This window comes from Nicotiana sylvestris, chromosome 7, assembly GCF_000393655.2.
Source record: "Nicotiana sylvestris chromosome 7, ASM39365v2, whole genome shotgun sequence".
NCBI lineage: Eukaryota > Viridiplantae > Streptophyta > Magnoliopsida > Solanales > Solanaceae > Nicotiana > Nicotiana sylvestris.
The window spans coordinates 107086239-107113502 of NC_091063.1; positions in this window are offsets into that span (position 1 = coordinate 107086239).

Here is a 27264-nt window from a genome sequence, read left to right on the forward strand (position 1 = left end):
TACTTACTACTTCATAAGTATTCTCAGTAGAAACTCATAAAGGATCAGGTGCTCTATAGTTTGGTGGACTCAAATAAGCTATCAATTGGTATCATAGTAGGTTCTTTCTAAAAGGATAACACCTAGAAAGGATCTCAATGGCTGCTCCACCCAACTTTGAGGAAGGACAATCAACCTACAGACCTCCTAGATTCAATGGTCAGTACTATGGCTGGTGGAAGACTCACATGTATGATTTTGTAGCGGCCGAAGATTTAGAACTGTGGGACATCATCTGTGATGGTACACATGTTCGTATGAAGAAGCTTGAAGAAACTAGATCAATGGTGCCGAAAGACAGAAAGGAATACAGTGATATTGACAGAAAAGCTGTAGAAAAGAACGATCGCTCCAAGAAAATCTTGGTATGTGGTATAGGACCCGATGAGTACAACAGTGTCTCAGCTTGTGATACTGCCAAAGAGATATGGGAAGCGTTGCAAACCGCACACGAAGGAACTACTCAGGTTAAACAGTCCAAGATTGACATGCTCACCACAGAGTATGAGCTCTTCATGATGAAGGATGATGAGTCTATACAGGATATGCACACAAGATTCACATCCATCATAAATGAGCTTCATTCACTTGGAGATGTTATTCCCAGAAACAAGCTTGTAAGGAAAATCCTCGGTGTTCTATCTGGTTCTTGGGAAAGTAAGGTAAATGCCATCACTGAAGCTAAAGTCTACAAACTCTAACCATGGATGAGCTGATTGGTAATCTGAAGAGATACAAGATGAAAAGAAAGAAAGACAGAGAAAGGAGAGAGCCAAAAAAGGAAAAGAACCTGGTACTCAAGGCTGAAAGCAGTGACTCAAGTGAAGAAGATAGTGATATGGCCTATCTTACTAAAAGATTTGAAAAGATGGTTTGAAGGAATGGTGGTATACCAAATAGGGGCAGTTCAAGTAAGGCAAGGAACAATAATCTCTGTCACAGGTGTGGAAAGCCAGGGCACTTCATCAAAGACTATCCACTTGTGAAATAGGAGAAATACAAACAAAACCCTGACAAAGCAGCAAAAAGGAACCTAGTTCCAGACAAACGATTCAGTCGAAAAAGTACAACTGACAATATTGTGAAGCAGGCTCTTGCTGCTTGGGTTGACTCCTCCAATGAATCAGAAATGGAACCAGATTCAAAAAATAGCTCCATGATTGCAGTGGAAACTGAAGCAACAAAGTATGAATCGCTATTCGCGCTGATGGCTCAGTCTGATGATGATGAAGAAGATGAAGATGATGAGGAAAATTTCAGGGATATTCAGAGAAATCTGAAATCCTACTCTTCTAAGAAGTTAAGGTCATTAGAAAATGTTCTTATTGATGCTTATTATAGCCTTGATAATGATATGGAGATCCTGACCATATAACTAGGAGAAGCTGAGTAATCTAGAGATGATATGGTGGTCTATGTAGTGGACCTAAATGAGACCATAGCAAATCTTAAAAAAGAAAAGGAAGTTCTGAATGAAAAAATAACTAGTGTAGAAAATGAAAGAGATGACCTGATGGTAGTGGTTGTTGACTTGAAGGAAACAATAGAAGGTCTTAGCAATGAGAAACACACTGTACAAGAAAAAATTGCAGCTACTGAGCAAGAGAGGGATAATTTTTTAGTGATAATCACTGACCTAGAGGAAACTATTGAGGGACTCAATAGAGAACATAGGACTGTGAGTCTTGGAAAAGGGAAGAAAGTAGCCAGTAAGACACACATAAATCTTGAAAAGGAATTAACTGAAGTGAAAACTAGTCTATGTGGTAAACTTGAGAAAAATCGGCAACTTCAAGATAAATTGGAGAAAGTAAAAATGGATCTTGAGAAATATCTGAAGTGGACCTGGTCCTCAGATGTTGTCACTACCATGTATCTCAACAATAGTGGAAACAGGCAAGGAATCGGGTTCTAAAGGGAGAAAACTCCTTACAACCCTCACAACAAGTACGTCACTCTTCCTAATAACTGGCTATGTACCCACTGTGGGAACAATGGGAACTTTAAAGAAAATTGCTAGGCCAGGGTTCAATCTGTTCAGAAAAATAAAGTGTTTACTGATAAAGTGACTACTAACAAGGGACCAGGTACCGCTCGCAAGAAACAAATATTGCCTACATGGACTAGAAAAGCTCTTATCCATCCCTTTTATCATAACAAGGGACCCAAACTAGTTTGGGTTCCTAAATCTAACCAATAATTTGCATATGCAGGGAACATTGAGAGGAAGCAGACTACAATGGACCATGGATAGTGGATGCTCAAAGCACGTGATTGGAAGTAACATGGATTTCTTCTCACTGAAATCCCAATAAGAAGGGAATGTATCCTTTGAGAAAAAAAGGAAGGGGGTACATTCTCGGTGTTGGAAAAGTTGGAAAGTCTCCTTGACACTCAATTAAGAATGTGTACTATGTGGATGGCCTAAAGTACATTCTCCGAGTGTTTCTCAAATAGGTGAAAAAGGGAACAGAGTAGAGTTCTTATCAAAAGTGTGCACAATTACCAATCTAGTAACTAGCAAAGTGGTTTTAGTGGCCAAAAAAACAAGAACATCTACGTTGTTGACTTTGAATCTCTACAAGCTGGTGATATGAGACGCTTGAAGTCAGTTGATGATGATGCAGAACATTGGCATGGAAGATTGGGGCATGCAAGTTTCTCACTTCTGATTAAAGTAATTCAGAAGGACCTGGTTTTTGGTCTGCCAAATTCATGATTCACCTGGATGCTAGTTCTTATAGCAAAAGATGAGACTTTCGAGGTATTTATGGCCTTTGTCAAGAAGATCCAAGTGAAAATAAAATTGAGGGTAGTATGCATCAGATCTGACCACGGGAAAGAATTTGACAAACCCCAAATTTGATAAGCTTGTAACAAAAATGGAATCACACACAACTTTTCAGCACCAAGGACTCCACAACAAAATGGTATTGTTGAAAGAAAGAACAGAACTCTAGAAGGCATGGCATGGACAATGCTCATCGATAGTGGAATCGCCAAATTTTTTTGGACAAAAGCAATAAACACTGGTTGCTACTTGGTGAACAGGTGTATGTTCAGGTCTCTCCTGAACAAAACCCACTATGAGCTGCCAAATGGAAGAAAACCAAAGACAACTCATCTGAGAACCTTTTGAATGAAAATGCCATGTTCTCAACAACGGGAAGGACCAGCTTGGGAAGGTTGATGCAAAAGGCGATAAAGGAATCCTTCTGGGATACTCCCCACAAATCAAAGGCCACAAAGTCTACAACAAAAGGGCACACTGGGTGGAAAGAAATGTTCATGTGTTATTCAACGAAACACCTTCCTCTAACAAAGAAGGAAACAGTGATGATCAATATAATGAACCATCTCTGGTCCTTTAGAAATATTTGAGGTTTCAAATGGGAAGCCTGATTTGATGAGTAAGATGAAAGAGACAGGTTAAAGACATTGCAACATCCTTTTTCACTTCTCACAAGGAACCTGATACTTCAATTACTATAACTGAAGCTGATGATAGAGCAGAGATGCAGTGCAAGGCACTCCACAAGTAACAAAACAAGGAGTGCAGGGAAATCCAATTAACCTACCAAGTTCCTCTACCAATCAAAACTTAGTCCCAAACTGGAAACACAAAAGCTCCCATCTACCTGATAACATAATTACTCCCCTTCATTCTGGATTTAGACAAGAATGAAAAATTCAAAAAAAAAAAATCCCCAGTACCTTCTGTATTTCCACTCCAGAATAGAATCCAAAATCAAATCCCAAGGAATCCTACTTGAAGGCGGCCAAAAGAAGGTTAAGGGAACACAAGACCTGGTCTTATATTACCCCTCAGGTGACAACTTTAACCTTATTAGGTATGTTGATGTTAACTATGCAGGTTATCTTGTAGACAGGGAAAACACCTCTGGAATGGTTCACTTGCCATGATCATGTCTCATATCTTAGGGCACAAGGAAGCAAAACTCAATGGCTTCGTCAACAACTGAAGCAGAATATGTAGTGTGAGCATCCTGCTGTGCTCAAACCCTATGAATTAAGCAGCAACTGGAAGATTTTGGGGTATTTTCTGATGGTATACCTTCTCTATCTAGTTCAAAACAAGAGGACCAAGCACATTGAGGCGAAGCATTATATTCTAAGGGTCAATATGGAGAAAGGGTTGATCTGTGGAAAGTCCTGCAGCACAGAACACCAAATTCCAGATATCTTCACCAAAGCCTTGAGTAAGGAACATTTTGGAAGAAACAAGGTGAAGCTGGGGTTATTAAAATCTAATGGAGAACCTGATTCTCCATCAGTTGGCTATGAAAAACACCTTCAGGTAAAATTAGCTAAAGTGTTTTCTGGCCAAACCTAACTCACATCGATACTGTTGCAGGTAAACACTCATGTTGATCATAGAAGCTAAAGGTACAGTTATGAACTGCAAAAGAAGAGCTGCTAAAACCTTTTTCAAAAAAACAATTGTTCGGGCATCAGGTTCATGTACCACAGGTTAGTAGTAATGTGCTTGTTCTGCATGCCTTCTAAAAAATGTTAACAAAATTAACTCAATTGCCACATCATCCGACTTTTTAAATTCTGCATGTCATGTTTTGTCTTTCAAATACCTTCATCCCCTCTACGCGATAACGTTTTCCAACAAACCTACCGCCGTTTTCAGAATTATTCAGAACCCGTTTCTCTCTCTTCTCATTATTAGCCCTTCTTCTAATAAAACTCTCTTTCTCCCTCACAGCAAGTCATTAACCTTCATCTCTTCTGTATATCTGTGATCCTTTCTTCATCTCTCTCTCTCACTCTACTTTCCTACCAAATACTCCTATAATGGCAATCGAATGATAGCTTCCTTCTCCCACCATTAACACCACTCCCACTTCCCTTCATTTTTAAAATCATCCCCATAAATTTGCTATTCCACTCCTTCTAGTACTATTGTATCCACACCTGGTTACTCCTCTTTTCCTATAGTTTTTCCTCTTCTGACAAACCCTGTTTCCCCTCCATGTATTGAAAACCCTATGTCTCATCATTCCTCTGATCATATAAAAGAACACTTAGGAGATTTTACCTCTCAAGTGTCATGTCACGCCCCGAACCTAGGGAGGCGTGGCTGGCACCCGGTGCCGTAGTGGCCCGAACGAACTACTATGCAACTCATTCATTCCTTTTATAACTATCATGGGCCAACATGGCCAAAACTCTTAATATAAAATTGCAAGTGGAAAATACTGTATCACTGAACCATTTTTCTTAAAACACGAACATATATGGGTCGTCAAGGCCTCTAACATACTGTACAAACTGAACCTCTGTCTACAAAGCTTCTAAGATTATTTGACATCTAATGGGATAGGGTACCGACCTACCTATAAGTTTGAAGCAAAAACTCTGATACGATGACTCATAGACTCGACTGCACTCTGAGTAAGGTAGAGTCTTACTAATCCTTCACCAAATCCAAACCTCGTCTACTGTGAGGTATCGTCAAACTGATTGTCTATACCTATAAGTCTAGACGACTCTGTAAATCATGAAATACTTATAATTTCATGCATATGCATATGAATGTAATGTAATGCATAGGTCTATACGTACATAACATCATAAAGACTCTGAGGGCATCCCGTCATATCATCTCAGCCACTCCTAGAAAATCTTTATCGTATATCGGCTGATCAGGTGGTGGTGCGTATATAACGCCACAACCTTTCCCATATCCCATATACATATATATACGCGTATATAACACCATAACATCATCACGTCTCTGAGGGCATCCCATCATATCATCTCGGCCACTATGGGCAAATCATCAATGTATACCAGCTGATCAGGTGGTGGTGCATATATAACGCCGTAACCTTTTTTCCATATCCCATATACATATAATATACATATATACGCGTATATAACGCCATCTGGTCATGGGTCAATGTGTATGTATAAATGCATGAAATGCATATGAAATATTTTAATAAAATCTCTCGGAATGTCATAAGACCATTATGCTTTTTATTAATATCATGAAATAACCTTTATCAACTTACGCATTTTTCTGAGACCCATGAACAGATGATAGAATAATAAGACATATGGAGAATCAAGAACATAGGCACCTCTAATACTTTTATGAATATAGTCATTTATGAAAGTTGAGCATTTGCTCATTTCGTTTGTATCGTATGGATCATGCCAAAAGAAAGAAGGGATATCGAATTGAGAAGCGACTGATACATATATTTATACGTGTATAGACTATAGCATTTGTATTATCGACTACTCTAATTCCAATTCACTTGGAAAATTGATGAGAGCAATAAACAGATTTACTTGTGGTAAAAGAGAATTTCAATTCTGAATATATAAATAATTGAGGAAGTTCCAAATTCAACAGCAAACTAAAGAAAAATTCCATTGTGTTCATCATATGTATAGTGGTAGGTCGTTAATGACAGTGGTGGAAATATTTATAATTTCGACAAGGACAATCATAGATATTTCTACTGTAAAGATGTTAAGCTGGGGCAGGTAGAAAAGTAGTCCTTTTTTTCTGTTCTGCTTCACAAAAGATTGACAACTGATACTAGGAAAATTACAACAACATACCTAATGTAATCCCACAAATAAAATTTCGGGGAGGGTAATGTGTACGCAAACCTTAACCTTACCTTGTTACGGTAAAGAGGTTGTTTCCAACAGACCCTCGGACAGGTAAAAAAATTATAACTATAAAAGCAAGCAACAAACTCTATTCAAACTATTATCAAGTAAGAAGAGGGAGAAGCCATACAAACATAATGAGGACAACTATTGGTAATAGTTCATAGCACATCTAATAATTGCAAATGGAAACATTCTAGTTTGAATGTCACTAATTTTTATAAGTGAGGTACTGTAGAAATCAGAATTCATATTAAATAAGAGTCAGACTACTGGTTGTTCAGTTATTACTAAGGTGTGAAGAATGTGAATACACAAGAGAGATATTTTTCCCCTAGAATTGAGTTCTTATATCGACATACAACTATGAACATGAGGGAAAAGGGTACATTGTATTTTCTTGCTATCAAGAAATCAATGACTAATAGAAACCAACAAATAATATTCTTCACCAAAATGGAAAAATAGATAAGTGAGGAGAAATACAATGACTTAGACAACCTAATGTAAAAGTTATGTACTCCTTTAATCATCTCTGTGAGCACGTGATTTTTGCCCTACAAGAACTACTCCCAAAAATTCAAAAATAAAATGGTTTTGTGTTGTTTGTGATTTATTTGTATTTTGTTTGTGCATGTTTATTTCTACTTTAATTAAGAAAAATACAAAAATATGTGTTGCATGTACATTTAGGATTTAATTTTACAATTTAGGAATTAATTAAACAATCAAGTTGGTTTTACAAAATGGAAAAATCACAAAAATATGTACTTTGCATTTTTGCATTTAATGTCCGAATTGTGTGATTTTATCTTTATTTGATGTTTAATTTCGTATGATAGCTATTATTAAGAGTTAATGTTTTTAGTTAATTGTCGATTTTATAATTTAATTAGGATTTTTAGTTGAAAAGGAATTAAAAGAAAATGAAAAAGAAAAGAAAAGAGTGAAAATTGGACCAAATCGGAACTGGGCCGTTATATTTTGACCAAAAATTAGGCCCAAACAGATGCCCAGACCGGTCCAAATCTCACAGACGTTCGAACGACGTCGTTTCAACGGCAATTAATCACAGCCGTTGGTCCTGCATGATCCAACGGCTCAAAAGCCGTCTCCCTTACCCATTCACTGGCCCGACCCGTTACCCGGTTCAAACCGACCCCCTACTTAAACCAAACGATGCCGTATTGGTTAATCTCCTTGATCCTAGCCGTCAATCTTCATTGATCCAACGGCCAGGATTTAATCCCCTCCACCGTATATAAGTCCAACCTCTCACCCCACACCCCCCTAAGCCATACCCTCCGTTCATCCTTCGTTTCTTTCAGAGACAAACCAAACGACCCTCGAAACCCTAGCCGCCCTGAAACCCTTTCGCCTGAAATCCGGCGGCAACGATGCCGATGACCATGAAACTAACACCCCTCGAGCACCTAACCACCCTCTCCACGAATCCCTTACCCGTTTTGCTCGAATCAACCTGTAGCTTCTCGAATCTTCAATCGAAGATTCGAGCAAAACTTGAAACTACCCCAACCGGCCCCAAACTCACACCACGGCACCCTCTGACCACCCTCATTACAGATCCGTTAACCGTTTGCCTCGAATCAACCTCCAGCTTCTCGAATCTTTAATCGAAGATTTGGGCAGAACCTAAACCTACCCCAACCAGTCCCAAACTCATACCAGACATCTCCCAGACCTCCCTCGTCACCAACCAACCGTTGGTTTGGTTTGAATCAGACCAGAACCGTTCGAACCCCAAATCAAACCCTAAGAACCCAAGAAAACCAAAGGCTGGAGTTTGTCCGAATTAAATGAATTTGGGTGTCCAGTGGACTTTAGTCGGAGTGTTCTCAATTGAGAATACTCGATTAAGGTCCGTTGGACCTCAAAAAGTTCGAGTCGAGGGTTCGACCTAGGTTCGTCTAGTTTCTGTTTTGTTTAAGGTACCTTTTTCTCCTTTTTTGTTCTATTTTGTTACGGTTAATTGTGTTTAGGTAGTTATAATCCAGTTTTGTTCATTGTTCCTTCTTCTTCCCCAATTAGACCTTTTATTTGGTCGAGTATGCTTCTGTGCATTGTCGAATATATGTATTTAGCCATGTAATTTATTAGTTTATAAGTTCCCTGTTTTATCAACACGGCTCGAACCACCTGTGTGCATGTTCGATTCTGATTTGCTACTGATTGTATGTGTTGTAATTCATGTAGTCGTTTGGATAAGTGTCGTCGATTAGTTTTACATGCTTGAATGTTAGTATAACCTGATAATATTTTTGATTCATACTGCTAAAATTTTGATTGAGTCATTGTTTGAATTTAATTGTGAATTGGTTATAGCTGATGTGTTTATTGGTTTAGAGTCAGTTCATTTGTTAAGGATTAGTTTAGGTTGATCAATGATTAGGTTTCTTATTTAAGAATTGGATATAGCTGATGGGGTAGAATGGTAATTTCAATAGTTTCAGGGGTATTTTGGGATTTAAAGTTTTAAAAATAATTAATTTGAGTGCTCTGTCCACTAAGCACTAATAATATTAAAATAAGACATTTGCTAGTGGGGAACAAGGCATGCAAGTGTGGGGAACAAGGCATGCAAGTGTGAGGAACAAAACATAATAGTATGAAAAGCTTAAAAAGGATTGATTAAAATATGTTTCCCATACCTGTTTGAACAATTAAATAGGGAACAAGGCATGCAAGTGTGGAAAAACAAAAAAATAACTTTAAACAAGAAGACATGAGGTGATGGGATTCAAAGGGGGGTGGGGGGTTAGAATCTGATGGTTTTTCAAGGCAGAGATAAGAGGCCTGTTTTTGGGTTATAAATAGGGTCATTCAAAAAAGAAAAGGGGCTGGGTTTTTGGAAGGAAAAAAATGAGTTCTCTTTCAGTTTTTTTCCAGAGAGTTTAGGCCAGATTTTTTAACATTTAAAAGTTCAGTAATTTGAGAGTAAAAAACAGGCTAGTTTTTAATCCTAAAAGGTTCAGTGTTTGGAGAGCTAAGAAACTGAAAAGTGAGTCTTTTCTTTGACTGCTGAATATCAGAACTAGTACTGTCGCTGTTTCATTGGTGTTGCTGTTTGGTATTTTTGGGGTTTCAATTGGTTCTTCCTGAGTTTGCTATTGGTTATTGGCTACTATTTTCATTGGGTGTTGCTGGAACCCTGTTGGTTCCTTCATTTTTAATCTGTCACTAGGTTGTTCTGTCACTGCGTTGCTGTGTTATTACTGTTGCTGACTGCTCCTTCATCTTCTTGTATTTCCATTATCCAGGTACACGTTCTAAAGCTCTCAAATTTAATGGAAAGGAAGTAAAGAGTTGTTGGAATGGATTTCTGAATTTCCCTTGTTTCTTTGTGTTTAATTTGATGTATAAGCAGTAGTTCACTTGATATTTCATAGTATGTATTGGAATGACTTTGGAATGCATAAGCTGGACTGATTGAATCTATTTCTACAAACATGGAATATCAATTGTACTTAATCTTAGCTGGTGATTACTAGTTATGAAATATACTGTATTTACTTCTTTTTTTTTCAGTGGTCACGAAATAGTTTCAAATAGTTTATGTCACAAAACAGGTTCAAATAGTTTATGGAAATCAGCATGTTGGTTTAATAGGTCTAATTCTGAAATTGCGAGTTCACTTGTGTAAATAACATCATTTTAAATAGCAATGTAAATAATGTTGGTAACTAATGTTAGTTCTCAAATGTTAGTGATTAATGTTAGCTTGATGTCAGTTTTTAAGCATTGATGCATTTTTCAACAAATTGTAAAAAGAGCTCAAAAATGGCTTTATATTCCACATAATTAATTCCAATAGTCCAATTCATATAATAAAGCTAAAGTTGAACTGGATCGAAATGGTAGCTGGTTTGTTAATATTTACAACGGCAGGCGGCAGATCTTAAGTTAGGTAGCGGGTTCAAACTAGAAGGGGTTTACTTTTGTTTGGACCCGGACTTGAACTTGAAACCCAAACTTTTAATGCTAATTGATTAGGATTTTTCTTTATTCTTAGAGACAAATAAATAGAAAATCATAGTCGCTTTAGGATATCCTTGAATAAAAATGAGATGAGCCTCGCTGAATAAAAAATACAAAATTGCGAGGGCCTCAATAAATATTTGTTTTAAAATACTTAGATTTAGGGACGGGCCGTTTAGCGAATTTCACGACCTTCCCTAAAAGATAATAATATGCAAGTCACTTCCGGCGCGCTTTAAATAATTTACTCTATTAAACTCGGGTGCGCATTTATGTGACCCAAATCCAAATCTCCACGAAGTCGAATTGTGTCGCTAATCACGGGTACATTGATTGTGACGTGGTTCGAGATGCATTTCCACGACGTTGCAAATTCCTTTTTTTTAAAAAATATGAATGAGACGAGCCTCGACAAACAAAAAATACACAAGCTGCGGGGCCCTCTATACGTGTTGGTAAAATTACTTAGACTTCGGGATGGGTCGTTTAGCAAAATTTCACGGCCCTACCCAAAATAATGATACGCTAGTCGCTTAGGCGCGCCTTTAATAAATTACTTTCTTAAACTTGGGTGCACATTTATGTGACCCAAATCTAAATCTCAACAGAGTTGAAATGTGTCAATAACCACAGGTACATTGATGGGACGTGGTTCGAGGTGTATTTTCATGACGTTGCAATTCTCGTTAAAAATAATAGTAATAAAAGCGGTAAACAGTTAAAATTTGCACATAGGTTCAACATGTATTAAAACCAGATAAATAAGCCGAATATGACAGTTGAACGACCGTGCTAGAACCACGGAACTCGGGAATGCCTAACACTTTCTCCCGGATTAACAGAATTCCTTACTCGGATTTCTGGTTCGCGGACTGTAATACAGAGTCAATCTTTTCCTCGATTCGGGATTCAACCGGTGACTTGGGACACCATAAATCTCCCAAGTGGCGACTCTGAATTAAATAATAAATCTCGTTTCGATTGTCCTTTAATTGGAAAAACTCCCTTTTACGCCCCTTTGCGGGGTGGAGGTAAAAAGGAGGTGTGACAGCTCTGGCGACTCCGCTAGTGAGATAAGAGCCCCGAACTTCTAGTTCAGGGTTCGAGAATTTGAGCTTGTAATAATTGTTATAATTGACTTTGTTTATTATCTGATTTTTACATGTTTGGGCCTAATGTGCTAAATGCTGCTTTTACCGCTTTGATATTATCTGAACTGTATATAAACTATGCCGAAACCCTTCTCTTCTTACCTCCGGGGATGTGCTTGCTGGTCGAGACTCCCTATTCTGTTAGTGTCATACCTATGAATAAGAAAGAGGCCGGACAAGCTACAAAGCCGGACGATCCCGCGGGTCCCCGGTACGTAGCCCCCTCCTCGACTCGAGTTGTCCGCTCGGGTACACAGTCTAGAACAAATACCTAGGTTACGAACCTAGAATAACTCAGCTTCATGCCGGATCCCTAGTAGGAACATTTGTTTGCATCATGTGCATTTGACTTTGGAGGCTCAACACAGGGGTTAGGTCTGTCTAGGACAGGTGTACCAAAACGACAAAAGACCATCCTGATGCATCCTACTTGCTACCTGTGCATTTGTTTGCTTCGGACTTGCATGCTGACCAGCTTTTGAATACTTTGAGGAAAGAGAGATAGAGGTAGTTAATCGCCTATTTTGGAAGAAAAAAAAATCAATGTCTAAATAGCGTCGAAACTCTGTCGAATTTTTGAGAAAATGAAAAAAAAGAAAGGGGGTTTTGTTTATGAAAAATGGTTTTTATTGGCCATTGAAAAGAGTCTTGTTTTCTAAAGAAGTTTGTTTTATCTACCCGAACTACACCGGTTTGATTCTCACAGGGTGCGGGATACGTAGGCAACCCTCATCGGGTCCAACCTCCCCTTTAGAAAAATGTCAAAATTTTAATTTTCGTCATAAATAAGTCGGGTGACGCCGTTTTTATCAAAATAGCCGAATGTTCCCAAAAGGGACGTCAGAAGGCTGACTTTGCATAAACGGCCACTCATAGTTGTTTTTGGATTTTTGATCGGTTAACTCACCCAGCTTTAAAATCTTCATTCCCGAAGTGCTGAAAAGCCGTGTGCGGAACCAGATCTTCCTTTTAATCTGTGAAAAATTAAAAATAGTCAATTTGCTGAGTCAAATAAATTTTATTTCTTAATCACCTTAATAAATGTGCAGGATGAGCACGATGCAAAATGAACCTTTTTCAATAATGACTAAAATCCCTTTCAAGTTGCGGCTATGGTGGGATGATTTAGGTGGTGAAGGGCAAGATGAGGTCAAGAAATATCTAAAAGGTCTTACGGGTTTATTGGAAATCCAGCCTCGGGGGGATATCATAAGAGTTTTGGTCACCTGCTGGGACCCGGCACACAATGTCTTCCACTTCTCCGATTTTGAACTCACCCCGACTTTGGAGGAAATAGCCGGGTACATCGGAAATACTGAAGTTCCGTTGAGGCAAAAATACCTGGTTGCTCCTAGAGCTGTCATTGTGCATCGGTTTTTAGATTCATTAAAGATACCCAGGACGGTCTATAACCCAGATTTGGCCGCAGTTTTTTGTAATCCGCACTTCATATACGACAGATACGATCATGTCGGAGGATTCAACAACCCGGGTAACAAGTTATGCAGCAAAAGTAACCGTCAGAAATGGGACGAACATAGACGAGTGGCTTTTATGATAACCTTTTTGGGCCTTTTGGTATTTCCAAGGAAAGACGGAAACATTAATCTGAAAATAGCCAGGGTCGTCAGTACCTTGCTCACTCAAGATAAAAGCACTCTTGCGCCTATGATAGTATCTGATATCTTCCGAGCTCTCACAGCCTGCAAAGCCAGAGGGAACTTTTTCGAGGGGTGTAACTTGTTGCTACAAATATGGATGACTGAGCATCTCTGCCACCGTTCCCAGCTCTTGAGTTATGGTTCCTCGAAGAAAACTTGCATAGAAGAGTTCTACACAAATCAAGGGAAGAATCGATGATATCGGGCACTACATCACCATAAAGTTCCTAGCTTGTGAGGATATGTCCCGTACCACCTTCTTTGCTTCAATAATGATTTATGTCCACCAGATCATAGAAGATTTGAAATATCTGCAAAGGGGCCTTGCACCAAAGCCCGCGGCGAGGCCGAAGGACGCCCAGCGGGCGCCAAAAATTCAAAACTCTGAAACATTCATAGTTTGAGTCTGTATTTTCCTTGTCTTCAGAATCTGTTGTCCGTCAGAGTTTGTATTTCCCTTTTTGGCATAAAGTCTGTAGTCTGTATCAAGTCTGTCAATTTCCTTTCAAAAATGTTTTGCCTTGTAATAAAATGTTTTGCTAGTAAAGGTTGAAAATCCAAAAATGGTGTCTTTATTTTCCGCACTTGTGGCAGAACTACGCCCGGTCTGATTCATGCGGGGACATTATACGTAGGCAATCCACATAAGATTCGACCATCACTAAAAAGAAAAAGAGAAAAGGAAAAGTGAATAAAAGAAAGGAAAAGAAAGAAATAAAAAGAGAGATAAAGAAAGTTTCAGAAACACTTAAACGAGGCACAAACAAAGTAAGCCGGAATGATGCATGAGGTCGAAGCAAAGACATGTTAGAAATGGTTAAACTGCCTAGGAACATTGCATCCCCCAACGTGAAAGTGCAATATGTGTTAAACTCTAACGCTAACAAGTTTGTTGTTTATCCAGAGATTTCGAACCAGTTAGTTTGTTGGAATGTTCTGGAATATTACCATTACCAAACAAGATCCAAAGGGCCCGTACTAAAAAGCATGACTAGTTCAGACCAAAGTGTCGAGGATGAAAGGACGGAGAATCAAATGCTGAAGGAGGAAATGGATAAGATGAGACAGGAGATGAAAGAAATGCAGCCGGTCTTAGCTAGGGTACAAAAAGTGCCTAACCCTCCCGTTATTCCCACTCTCCCACCAGAACACACGCCGGAATACCTTCCCCCCGACCCTTCGACAAGCTTCCCCAATCACCAATACTATCAGGGAAGAAATACCTATGATCCCCAAGCTTCACAACCCAATCAGAACCCTCCTCCACCAAATGTTCCTGTTTTTGTGGCACCCCCACCAGCCACGCTGCAAAGATCTTCCAGCGAGCCGTTGTTTCAGGCTCACGATAACCAATATTACCCCCCTGAACCAACCTTCAAAGCACCCGAGCCTCATACTTATAATACTCACTTCGAGATACCGGTAGAGACTGAAAAGCTGGCTAAAAGCCCAGAGCAAGATGAAGTGCTTCGAAAGTTTAAAAGCCTGGAGCAGTCCTTCAGGAATATCTATGGGTTAGGCAACCAAGTTAGTGTGGCCTACAAAGATCTGTGCCCATTCCCTGACATTCAATTGCCGGCAGGGTTCAAGATGCCAAAGTTTGATCTATACGAGGGGCACGGTGATCCAATGGCACATCTGCGTGGTTTTTGCAGCAAGATGAGAGGAGCAGGTGGTAAAGATGAGCTGCTAATAGCTTACTTTGGTCAAAGTCTAAGTGGGTCTGCACTGGAATGGTACACAAGACAGGATCCGAGCAGGTGGTACACCTGGGACGATCTAGCACAAGCATTCGCAGGTCACTTCCAGTATAACCTTGAGATCGTCCCTGACCGTCTCACATTGATGAAACTTGAGAAGAAGCCGGGAGAGAGCTTTAGAGAATTTGGGTTCCGGTGGTCTGCCTAAGCAGCAAGAGTTGATCCTCCGATGAGAGAGGGGGAAATGGTGGACTACTTTTTACAAACTCTAGAGCCAACTTACTTTGGTCACTTGGTGACGTCAGTTGGCAAATATTTCAATGAAGTAGTAAAAATGGGCAGTATGATTGAAGAGGGACTTAAGCCAACAAAATCTTGAGCTATTCGGCAATTATAGCAACCACTCAGGCCATCCAGAGCGGCACGGGAGGTGCGCTCGGAAAGAAGAAAAGGGAAGATGTCGCAACAGTCGAGGCAGGTACTTGGTCCAGATCCAGAGGTCCCCCCCACTGCCAACCTAGACCCCATCACTCAAATTACCCTCACATTCCATACGGCCCTCCACAACCCTACTACCCACCACAAGAGCCACACTTCTCTGTCCATCACTCCCAAACTTACACCCAGCCTCCGGCTCGCCCGCAATGGCGTACGCTGGCTCCCCAGAATACATATCCACCTCCATAAAATACATATCCACCCCCACAAAACACATATCCACCTCCACAAAACATATATCCACCACCAAGGGCCTACAGGAATCCTTTGGGACCAGGCTTCCGTAGGAATCAAACCTTCAGGAATGAAAGGGTGCAGAGGCAGAGAACATTCACTTCGCTGGGAGAAACTTATACTACTCTGTTCCACAAATTGAGGCAGTTAGGCCTATTGAGTCCTGTGGAGCCCAAATTGCCAAATCCCCTTCCCAAAAATCTGGACCACTCGGTAAGCTGTGAATATTGTTCGGGGGCTCCCGGGCATGATACTGAGAAGTGTTGGAAGTTGAGGACTGCCGTACAAGATCTCATTGACACAAATAGGATCGAGGTCCAGGATCCAGAGGCACATAACATCAATCAGAATCCGTTGCTGGCACACCATGAAGCCCACATAATCGAACTAGTGCACGAAGGAGGGAAGCTCAAGAAGCCCTCACAAACGATAATGATGATCCGTGCCAGTCCGAAAGAAAAGTTGATCAGTGGAAAAGCGGTAGTACAGTCGGAAAGGGTAGAAGGCAAGCTAGTGGTGGTGATAGGGAAGAGTTCGTCTGATGTTGCCAAGAATCCAGAGCCGGTCAAAGTAACGGTACAAGGGATATCAAGCAATCCATTAGCCGTGAAGGGGGCATGCGTAGGACCAGTTGTTATCAGGCCAGTAATGCAGTTGCCGATAATCAGCGAGAAAGTTGTGCCATGGAGCTACAGTCAGGTAATGGTAATGCATAAGGGGAAGGAAGTTGTGGAAGAAATATGTGAGGCATAGGGGTTAACTCGTTCGGGAAGGTGTTTTGCTCCCGCAGATCTAAGAAGGGCCAATCCAGTAGCGACAAAGAATTCAGTTACCGAGGAAGAGGCGGAAGAATTTTTAAAGAAAATGAAGGAGCAAGATTACTCTATTATGGAGCAGTTGAGGAAGACCCCGACACAGATCTCATTGTTATCATTGTTGATCCATTCAGACGAGTACCGCCGGGTATTGATGAAAATTCTGAATGAAGCCCATGTTTCGGATAAGATCTCTGTGAACCATCTGGAGAAAATAGCAAACAAGATTTTCGAGGTCAACAGGGTCACTTTTTTAGACGATGAGTTGCCCGTGGAGGGTACAAAACATAATAGAGCCCTTTATTTGACTGTGAAGTGTGGAGACTCGGTGGTCACTCGAGTACTGATTGATAATGGGTCTAGTGCCAATATCTATCCTTTGGCCACATTGAACAAACTGAAGGTCGATGGTGACAGGATTCACAAGAACAACATCTATGTTCGAGGGTTTGATGGTGGTGGTACAGACACAGTGGGTGACATCATACTTGAATTAACAATTGGTCCAGTCGAGTTCACCATGGAGTTTCAAGTGTTAGACGTGGCAGTGTCATATAATCTTCTGTTGGGGCGACCCTGGATCCACGCCGCCAAAGCAGTGCCTTCTACATTACATCAGATGGTCAAATTCGAGTGGGATAGGCAAGAGATCGTAGTACATGGGGAAGACAATGCAAGCGCCGTAAGTGATGCCAACGTACCCTTCATAGAGACTGACGATGACAAGGGGCTGTGGGTTTACCAGATTTTCGATACGGTTTCAGTGGACAAAGTTCCCGAAGGTGAAAGCATCCCACTTCCCAAAATAGTAGCTGCAACTGTCATGGTAGCCTCGGAGATGTTGAAGAACGGGTTTGTGTCAGGCAAAGGTTTAGGGGCTGATCTTCAGGGTATTGTTCAGCCGGTTTCTTTGCCCAAAAATCTGGATACCTTTAGGTTGGGGTTCAAGCCTACAGCGGCGGATGTGAGACGGGCCCGCAAGTTGAAGAAAAGAGTTTGGGTCCTTCCCAAGCCAATCCCGCGCCTATCCAGATCATTTGTCAGAGCAGGTATCAGAAAGTCGTCGGTCCCGAAAGTTCTCGGACCACTGATTGGGCCAGATGGAGATTTGAATGAGGGCTTTGAAAGGCTGTTCGCCGATGTCAACATGATAGAAGCTGGAGAAGGTTCCAGCAGGTTAGATGTACAGTTTGTGGGGCCTAGGGCAAATATTAACAATTGGATGGCTACTCCCCTTCCTACCCGGAGGGAGTCTTGGTAGTGGGCTCTGATTTTTCTTTCTTGTCTTTTTGGATTATTCCAGGGTTGTAATCCAGTTTTGTTTTGTATTCGGCAAAGTGTGAAACTCTGTTATCCCGTATTTTAATAAAGTGAAAGTTTTTGTTCTTCTTATTTTGTTTTAACTTTGTTTTCTTCTTTTCTCTTTCTGAACAGTTCTCTTTATATTGGTTCTAGTGACATGGCATGCACAACGGATCTTCAACCCAGTCTAAGAAATCAATCTGATTCCGGACTAATCGTACAAGAGGTCGATTATAATGATGAATCGGAATACGATGAGGATGAAGCCTTCGAAGAGATAAACAGAGAGTTAAGCCAGTTTGAGGAGAAATCCAAATCCAACTTAAATGACACAGAAGCCATCAATTTAGAGGATGCAGATGATATCAGGGAAACTAAAATAAGCATCCACATTGCACCAAATATCAGGGAAGAACTAATAAAACACTTATTGAGTTCAAAGACGTTTTTGCATGGTCGTATGATGACATGCAGGGGTTAAGCACAGATTTAGTGGTTCACAAATTGCCCAATAACCCGGCATGCCCTCCCGTCAAGCAGAAATTGAGGAAGTTCAAAACAGACATGAGTGTGAAGATTAAATAGGAAGTAACCAAGCAGCTGCAAACAAAGGTTATTCGGGTCACTCGATATCCTGATTGGTTGGCTAACGTGGTGCCAGTGCTGAAGAATGATGGGAAGATCAGGGTGTGTGTCGATTACCGCAATTTGAACAGGGCAAGCCTAAAGGATAACTTTCCATTACCCAACATCCATATCTTGGTCGATAATTACGCCGGAGATGAGATCGGGTCTTTTGTGGATTACTATGCTGGGTATCATCAGATTCTGATGGATGAAGAAGATACGGAAAAGACGGCTTTCATTACACCGTGGGGGACTTATTGCTACCGGGTAATGCTATTTGGTTTGAAGAATGCTGGGGCAACGTACATGAGAGCAATGACTACTGTGTTTCATGACATGATACACAAAGAGATTGAGGTATATATGGACGATGTGATCATAAAATCCAAGCATCAGGAAGACCACGTAGCAGACCTAAGGAAGTTTTTCCAAAGACTTCGAAGGTACGATATTAAGCTCAACCCGGCCAAATGCGCATTTAGTGTTCCATCTGGAAAGCTGTTGGGATTCATCGTCAGTCGGCAAGGCATTGAGTTGGCCTCGTCAAAGATCAAATCCATCCAAGATTTGCCACCGCTGAAGAACAAGATAGAAGTAATGAGTCTGTTGGGAAGGTTGAATTATATCAGCAGGTTTATTGCTCAACTCACAACAACTTGTGAACCCATTTTTCGGCTACTGAAGAAAGATGTTGCGGTAGAATGGACAGCAGAATGTCAGGAAACATTTGACCAAATCAAAGGATATTTATCAAATCCACCTGTGTTGGTTCCACCTGAGCCGGGAAGACCGTTAATTCTTTATCTAACAGTCCTGGAGAATTCGTTTGGCTGCGTACTGGGCAACACGACATTACGGGAAGGAAGGAGCAAGTCATCTATTATCTCAACAAGAAGTTTACAGGCTATGAGGTTAAGTACACTCAACTCAAGAAGACATGTTGTGCCCTAACTTGGGTGGCCCAGAAATTGAAGCATTATCTGTCATCATATACTACTTATCTCATTTCACGCTTGGATCCACTGAAATATATTTTCTAGAAGACTATGCCCACATGGATATTGGCAAAATGGCAGATATTACTCACAGAATTCGACATCGTCTATGTGACGAGGACGACCATGAAGGCCCAATCATTGGCTGATCACTTGGCTGAGAATCCTATTGATGAAGAATACGAGCCCTTGAGAACGTATTTTCCTGATGAAGAAGTGATGCATATAGATGAGTTGGAAATGACCAAGGAACCGGGATGGAATCTTTTTTTCGATGGATCCGCAAATGCGAAGAGAGTTGGAATAGGAGCGGTACTTATTTCTGAAACAGGACATCATTATCCTGTTACGGCTCAGGTGCGTTTCTATTGTACCAATAACATGGCTCAGTATGAAGCATACATTTTGGGTCTACGGCTAGCTACAGACATGGATGTCCAGGACGTCTTGGTCTTGGGAGACTCAGACCTCCTGGTGCATCAGATTCAGGGTGAATGGGAAATAAGGGATTTGAAGCTCATACCATATCGACAATGCTTGCTTGATCTGAGTAAACGATTTCGATCAGTGGAGTTCAGACACATCCCAAGAGTTCATAATAAGGTCGCCGATGCTTTGGACACTTTAACATCAATGTTTCACCACCCAGACGAAATTTATGTTGACCCATAGCATATCCAGGTTCGTGATCAACATGCTTATTGCAACGTGATAGAGGAAGAAATGGATGGCGAGCCATGGTTTTATGATGTCAAGGAATACTTCAGGATGGGGATATACCCGGAGCAGGCCACCGGAGATCAAAGGAGAGCCATTCGGCGACTGGTAAATGGATTTTTCCTCAATGGAGGAGTGTTGTACAAAAGAACACCTAATTTGGGATTGCTGAGATGTATAGATGCTAGTCAAGCCACGACAGTTATGACAAAGGTACATGCTGGAGTTTGTGTGCCACATATGAGAGGATATGTATTGGCAAAGAAGATTCTTCGAGCAAGGTACTATTGGCTCACTATGGAGCACGATTGTATCAGTTTTGTGCGGAAATGCCATCAGTGTCAGATACACGGAGATTTGATTCATTCTCCGCCGACAGAATTGCATACAATGTCAGCCCCATGGCCATTTTTCGCCTGGGGCATGGATGTCATTGGACCTACTGATCTGGCAGCTACCAACGGTCATAGGTTCATTCTGGTGACCATCGATTATTTCACTAAGTGGGTTGAAGCTAAAACTTTCAAGTCGGTAACCAAGAAGGCAATGGTAGATTTTGTTCATTCCCATATCATCTGTAGATTTGGGATCCCAAAAGTGATCATCACGGACAATGGTGCTAATCTTAACAGCGGTTTGATGAAAGAAGTGTGTCAACAGTTCAAGATTACACACCATAATTCCACACCATATCTTCCCAAGGCGAATGGAGCGGTCGAGGCGGCCAACAAGAACATAAAGAAGATACTGAGGAAGATGATAGAAGGATCCAGACAATGGCATGAGAAATTACCATTTGCATTGTTGGGTTATCGCACTACTGTTCGTACTTCAGTAGGTGCAACTCCTTATTTGTTGGTATACGGAACTGAAGTAGTGATACCGGCAGAAGTTGAAATTCCATCCCTTCGGATTATCGTTGAGGCTGGGATTGATGACGATGAATGGGTCAAAGCCCATTGGAGCAGTTGAACTTGATTGATGAAAAGAGATTGGCAACAGTATGCCATGGCCAATTGTATCAAAGGAGAATGGAAAGAGCCTACAACAAGAAGGTGCACCCCAGAAAATTTGAAGTGGGGCAGCAGGTGTTGAAACGAATCCTGCCACATCAGGCCGAAGCAAAGGGCAAGTTCGCCCCGAATTGGCAAGGGCCGTTTATTGTGACCAGAGTGTTATCCAACGACGCCTTATGTCTGACAGATGTCGAGGGAAGATGCATCGACATGGCTATCAATTCTGACGCAGTCAAGAGATATTATATGTAATTCCTTTGATTGCAATTGATGTTTGTCTGTTTGTAATTGGCATTTATCGGAGAATGAAATGACGGAGGCAATTCTTTCTTCTATCCAAACACTTTAACCTTTGCTTCCCCTTTTGAGCCTTATTTATTCTTTCATACCCTTCTTTTGGAATCAGTAATGAAAATGAAATAAAAAGAGAAGAGAAAAATAATGATAATAAAGACAAAAGAAAAGTCACAAGAAAAACAAAGGAATTGGGAACTACGTTTGACCTGATTCCTCAAAGAAGGATACGTAGGCGCCTCACGGCTCGGTCATAGTGTAACATAGTGTAACAAAAAATAAAAATCCCCAAGCAAGAAACTGGGGCAGAAGTTTTGTTTGTAATTTTGGGAAGGAAGTTTGATTCCAAGAGTTGTAATGTGTTACCCATCAAAATTATTTTGAACCTTTTGATACCTCTTTTTTTAGCCATACACAAAAACCCATATCGATGTCCAAAAAAGACCTCCCGATCAGTATCCGAGAAGTGCCAAGTCATGCAAATGGAAGTCGGGAATAACACTCTGATCCCTAACAGAGAAGAGGATCATAAGCCGAAAATGAATTGATAGCCAAAAGAATCCCCAGTAGAGAGAATCTTATCGGCAACACTCCAATCCCCAGCGGAGAAAGAAAAAATAAAATGAGAGAGTCTTATGGTGAAAACCTTCACAGGCGCCATAGGGCGGCGTAAGTTGAGAGAAATAAAACGAGAGAGTCTTATCGGTGAAAACCTTCACAGGCAGCATAAGGCGACGGGAGTTGAGAGAAATGAGAGAGTCTTAGTAGTGAAAACCCCTCGAAGGGCACTATGAGGCGACAAGACAAGATTGGCGGAAATGATCCGCATTTGGAAAAGAGTTGTGGGCCTGTTTATCCCCAGCAAGATGAGTCCGTCTGAAAGATTGATTGATACAAGCAGACTGGGTTGATTAATCCGGAATGCATGACATGATCGTTGGGATCGGTTATATCATTAGATAAGTCCTTTTCCTTTTCTTCTCCCCAGCATTCGTTCGGAAAGACTTCTTCTTTTTCCATCTTTTGAAATCATCACTTTTTCATTTCTTTTGTTTTAAGATTTTTCCTCCAGCAGTTTGTTTTTTGAAAAGGATTTTCAGAGCTTATTACCAGATGCCAAAATGGTTCAAAGCAAAATGCGAATAGGACAGGCCAAAGATAAGGCGACAAAGCGAAAAGAAGTTTGTCGCAAGACCAAATGATGAATGGGTCTAGATTCCAAGAAGACCAAATTTCCAGGGGAAGTTGGAGAAAAAACAGAAAAAAAACAACAGTTGAAAAGTTATGGATCAAATTCCAAGAGGATCCCCAACAGATTTGCGAAATGCAGGAACAACTCCGACAGATTATCGACCAAGTTCCGCGATGGTCGGACAACATAGAGCGGGGAAGGAAGAGAAAAGAAAAACCATCCCCAGCAGGAATATCATCCCCAGCAAATAATATCATCCCCAGCAAGTTTTGTAATAAAACGCAAAGCAGGGAAATGAGTGGCGCGACCACTCACCATGTTTTAAACTAACAAATTTTTCTTTGATTTGAAGCAGGGGAAAGGAAATGTTATTGACAGCAGGAAGACATGGCCACAAAGAAGATTATCAAACTGGAGCGAAAATTTTCTCTCATTGCGAAAATTTTCTTGAAACCAGATACCCACTTGGGGAACATGGAAGATAACACAAGTTTTGAAGGAAGTGGAATCCCTAGTAGTTTACGGGAGAAGGCAATACAAGTTTTAAAGAAAGCAATCTTGGAAGAAGCAAGATAACCCAAGTTTAAGGGTAGTGGTCTTTGAATCAGTATCATCCCCACCATTGTTAAAATAAGGAAAGTAACTAGTCTTAAAGAAGGAAGATAATTCCCCAGTAGTGTTATCCCCGGCAGATTTCAGAGAAGTGAAAACACCAGTATGAGGGAAGCAATTGCTGAAGAAGTTAGGAGCCCGCCTGTAGCACGGAGGTTGTCATATTTTAAGTTGAAGAAGTCAGGAGCCTGCCTGTAGAATGGAGGTTGTTATATTTTAAGATAAAGAAGTCAGGAGCCCGTCTATAGAATGGAGGTTGTTATATTTTAAGATAAAGAAGTCAGGATCCCGCCTGTAGAACGGAGGTTGTCATACTTTAAGTTAAAGGAGTCAGGAACCCGCCTAGAGAATGGAGATATTATATTTTTAAGAAGTAGTCGAAGTCAGGAGCCCGCTTGCAGAATGGAGGTTGTTAAATTTTAAGTTGGAGTCAGGAGCCCGCCTGTAGAACGGAGGTTGTTTATTTTAAAAGTTGAAAAAGTCAGGAGCCCGCCTGTAGAACAGAGGTTGTCATATTTTAAGTTGGAGGAGTCAGGAGCCCGCCTGTAGAATGGAGGTTGTTAAATTTTAAGTTGATGAAGTCAGGAGCCCGCCTAGAGAACGGAGGTGTTATATTTTTAATTTATAGTTGAAGTCAGGAGCCCTCCTGGAGAATCGAGGTGTTATATTTTTAAGTTGTTGAAATCAGGAGGCCGCCTGGAGAATAGAGGTGTTATATCTTTAAGTTGCAGTTGAAGTCAGGAGCCCGCCTGGAGAATGGAGGTGTTATATTTTTAAGTTGAAGAAGCCAGGAGCCCGCCTGGAGAATGGAGGTGTTATATCTTTAAGTTACAGTTGAAGTCAAGAGCCCGCCTGTAGAATGGAGGTTGTTATGTTTTAAGTTGAAGAATTCAGGAGTCCGCCTGGAGAATGGAGGTTGTAAAATTTTAAGTTGATGAAGTCAGGAGCCCGCCTGTAGAACGGAAGTTGTTACAATTTCAAGACGAAGTCAGGAGCCCGCCTGGAGAATGGAGGTGTTATATTTTTGAGTTGTAGTTGAAGTCAGGAGCCCGCCTGGAAAATGGAGGTGTTATATTTTTAAGTTGTGTTGGAAATCAGGAGCCCGCCTGAAGAATGAAGGTTGTCATCATTGCAAGTTGCAGACGAAGTCAGGAGCCCGCATGGAGAATGGAGGTATTATATTTTTAAGAAGTAGTTGAAGTCATGAGCCCGCCTGGAGAATGGAGGTATTATATTTTTAAGAAGTTGTTGAAGTCAGGAGCCCGCCTGGAGAATGGAGGTATTACATTTTGAGTTGTAGTTGAAGTTAGGAGCCCGCATGTAGAACGGAGGTTGTTATATTTTAAGTTGAAGCAGTCAGGAGCCCGCTTGTTAGAACAGAGGTTGTTATATTTGAAGTTGATGAAGTCAGGAACCCGCCTGGAGAACGGAGGCCGCATTAGCTTTTTTAAAGTCAAGTTGGAGTCAGGAGCCCGCCCGTAGAATGAAGGTTGTTAAATTTTAAAGTTGTTGCATTCGGGAACCCACCCTTAGAATGGAGGCGTTACTTTTTAAGTTATTAAAGTCAGGAGCCCGCCTGCAGAACAGAGGAATACATTTCAAGATCAAATCAGAGGTCAGTAATGCGGAGGGTTACAACAAAATACCCCCCAGCATGAATCCCATCGCAGAAATCGGAAGAAGACCACAAGAGCAAGTTGAAAATAGATAATATGCTGTAATTCCTAGTTTAAGTCTAGCTTCTTGTTTTCTTTTAGCACAGTGTAATAAGGAGATCGAAAAGCAGTAGTAACAGCACGCAACAACAACATTGCAGTCCCATGGTAGTCCCAGCTACCAAAACTTCCCGAACTACATTGACCTGATTCCCTTTTAGCCAGGGATATGTAGGAAACCTTTGAAGCAGAGGTTCGGTCAAATCTTTCAAAAATGCTTCATGCGGAATAGCCGAACGGGCAAAAAATCGCTCGTATCTGCTCACTTTATCTTTGCAAACCCTTCGTGTTTCCGGACAAAGAGGGGCAGCTGTGAGCACGTGATTTTTGCCCTACAAGAACTACTCCCAAAAATTCAAAAATAAAATGGTTATGTGTTGTTTGTGATTTATTTGTATTTTGTCTGTGCATGTTTATTTCTACTTTAATTAAGAAAAATACAAAAATGTGTGTTGCATGTGCATTTAGGATTTAATTTTACAATTTAGGAATTAATTAAACAATCAAGTTGGTTTTACAAAATGGAAAAATCACAAAAATATGTACTTTGCATTTTTGCATTTAATGTCTGAATTGTGTGATTTTATCTTTATTTGATGTTTAATTTCGTGTGATAGCTATTATTAAGAGTTAATGTTTTCAGTTAATTGTCGATTTTATAATTTAATTAGGATTTTTAGTTGAAAAGGAATTAAAAGAAAATGAAAAAGAAAATAAAAGAGAGAAAATTGGACCAAATCGGAACTGGGCCGTTATATTTTGACCAAAAATTAGGCCCAAACAGATGCCCAGACCGGTCCAAATCTCACAGACGTTCGAACGACGTCGTTTCAACAGCAATTAATCACAGCCGTTGGTCCTGCATGATCCAACGACTCAAAAGCCGTCTCCCTTACCCATTCCCTGGCCCGACCCGTTACCCGGTTCAAACCGACCCCCTACTTAAACCAAACGACGCCGTATTGGTTAATCTCCTTGATCCTAGCCATCAATCTTCATTGATCCAACGGTCAGGATTTAATCCCCTCCCCCGTATATAAGTTCAACCTCTCACCCCACACCCCCCCTAAGCCATACCCTCCGTTCATCCTTCGTCTCTTTCAGAGACAAACCAAATGACCCTCGAAACCCTAGCCGCCCTGAAACCCTTTCACCTGAAAGCCGGCGGCAACGATGCCGATGACCATGAAACTAACACCCCTCGAGCACCTAACCACCCTCTCCACGAATCCCTTACCCGTTTTCATCGAATCAGCCTGTAGCTTCTCGAATCTTCAATTGAAGATTCGAGCAAAACTTGAAACTACCCCAACCGTCCCCAAATTCACACCACGGTACCCGCTGACCACCCTCGTTACAGATTCGTTAACCGTTTGCCTCGAATAAACCTCCAGCTTCTCGAATCTTCAATCGAAGATTCGGGCAGAACCTAAACCTACCCCAACCAGTCCCAAACTCATACCAGACATCTCCCTGACCTCCCTTGTCACCAAACCACCATTGGTTTGGTTCGAATAAGACCAAAACCGTTCGAACCCCAAATCAAACCCCAAGAACCCTAGAAAACCAAAGGCTGGAGTTTGTCCGAATTAAAGGAATTTGGGTGTCCAGTGGACCTTACTTGGAGTGTTCTCAATTGAGAACACTCGATTAAGGCCCGTTCGACCTCAAAAAGTTCAAGTCGAGGGTTCGACCTGGGTTCGTCTAGTTTCTGTTTTGTTTAAGGTACCTTTTTCTCCTTTCTTGTTCTATTTTGTTACGGTTAATTGTGTTTAGGTAGTTATAATCCATTTTTGTTCATTGTTCCTTCTTCTTCCCCAATCAGACCTTTTATTTGGTCGAGTCTGCTTTTGTGCATGGTCGAATATATGTATTTAGCCATGTAATTTGTTAGTTTATAAGTTCCCTGTTTTATCAACACGACTCGAACCACCTGTGTGCCTGTTCGATTCTGATTTGCTACTGATTGTATGTGTTGTAATTCGTGTAATCATTTGTATAAGTGTCGTCGATTAGTTTTACATGCTTGAATGTTAGTAT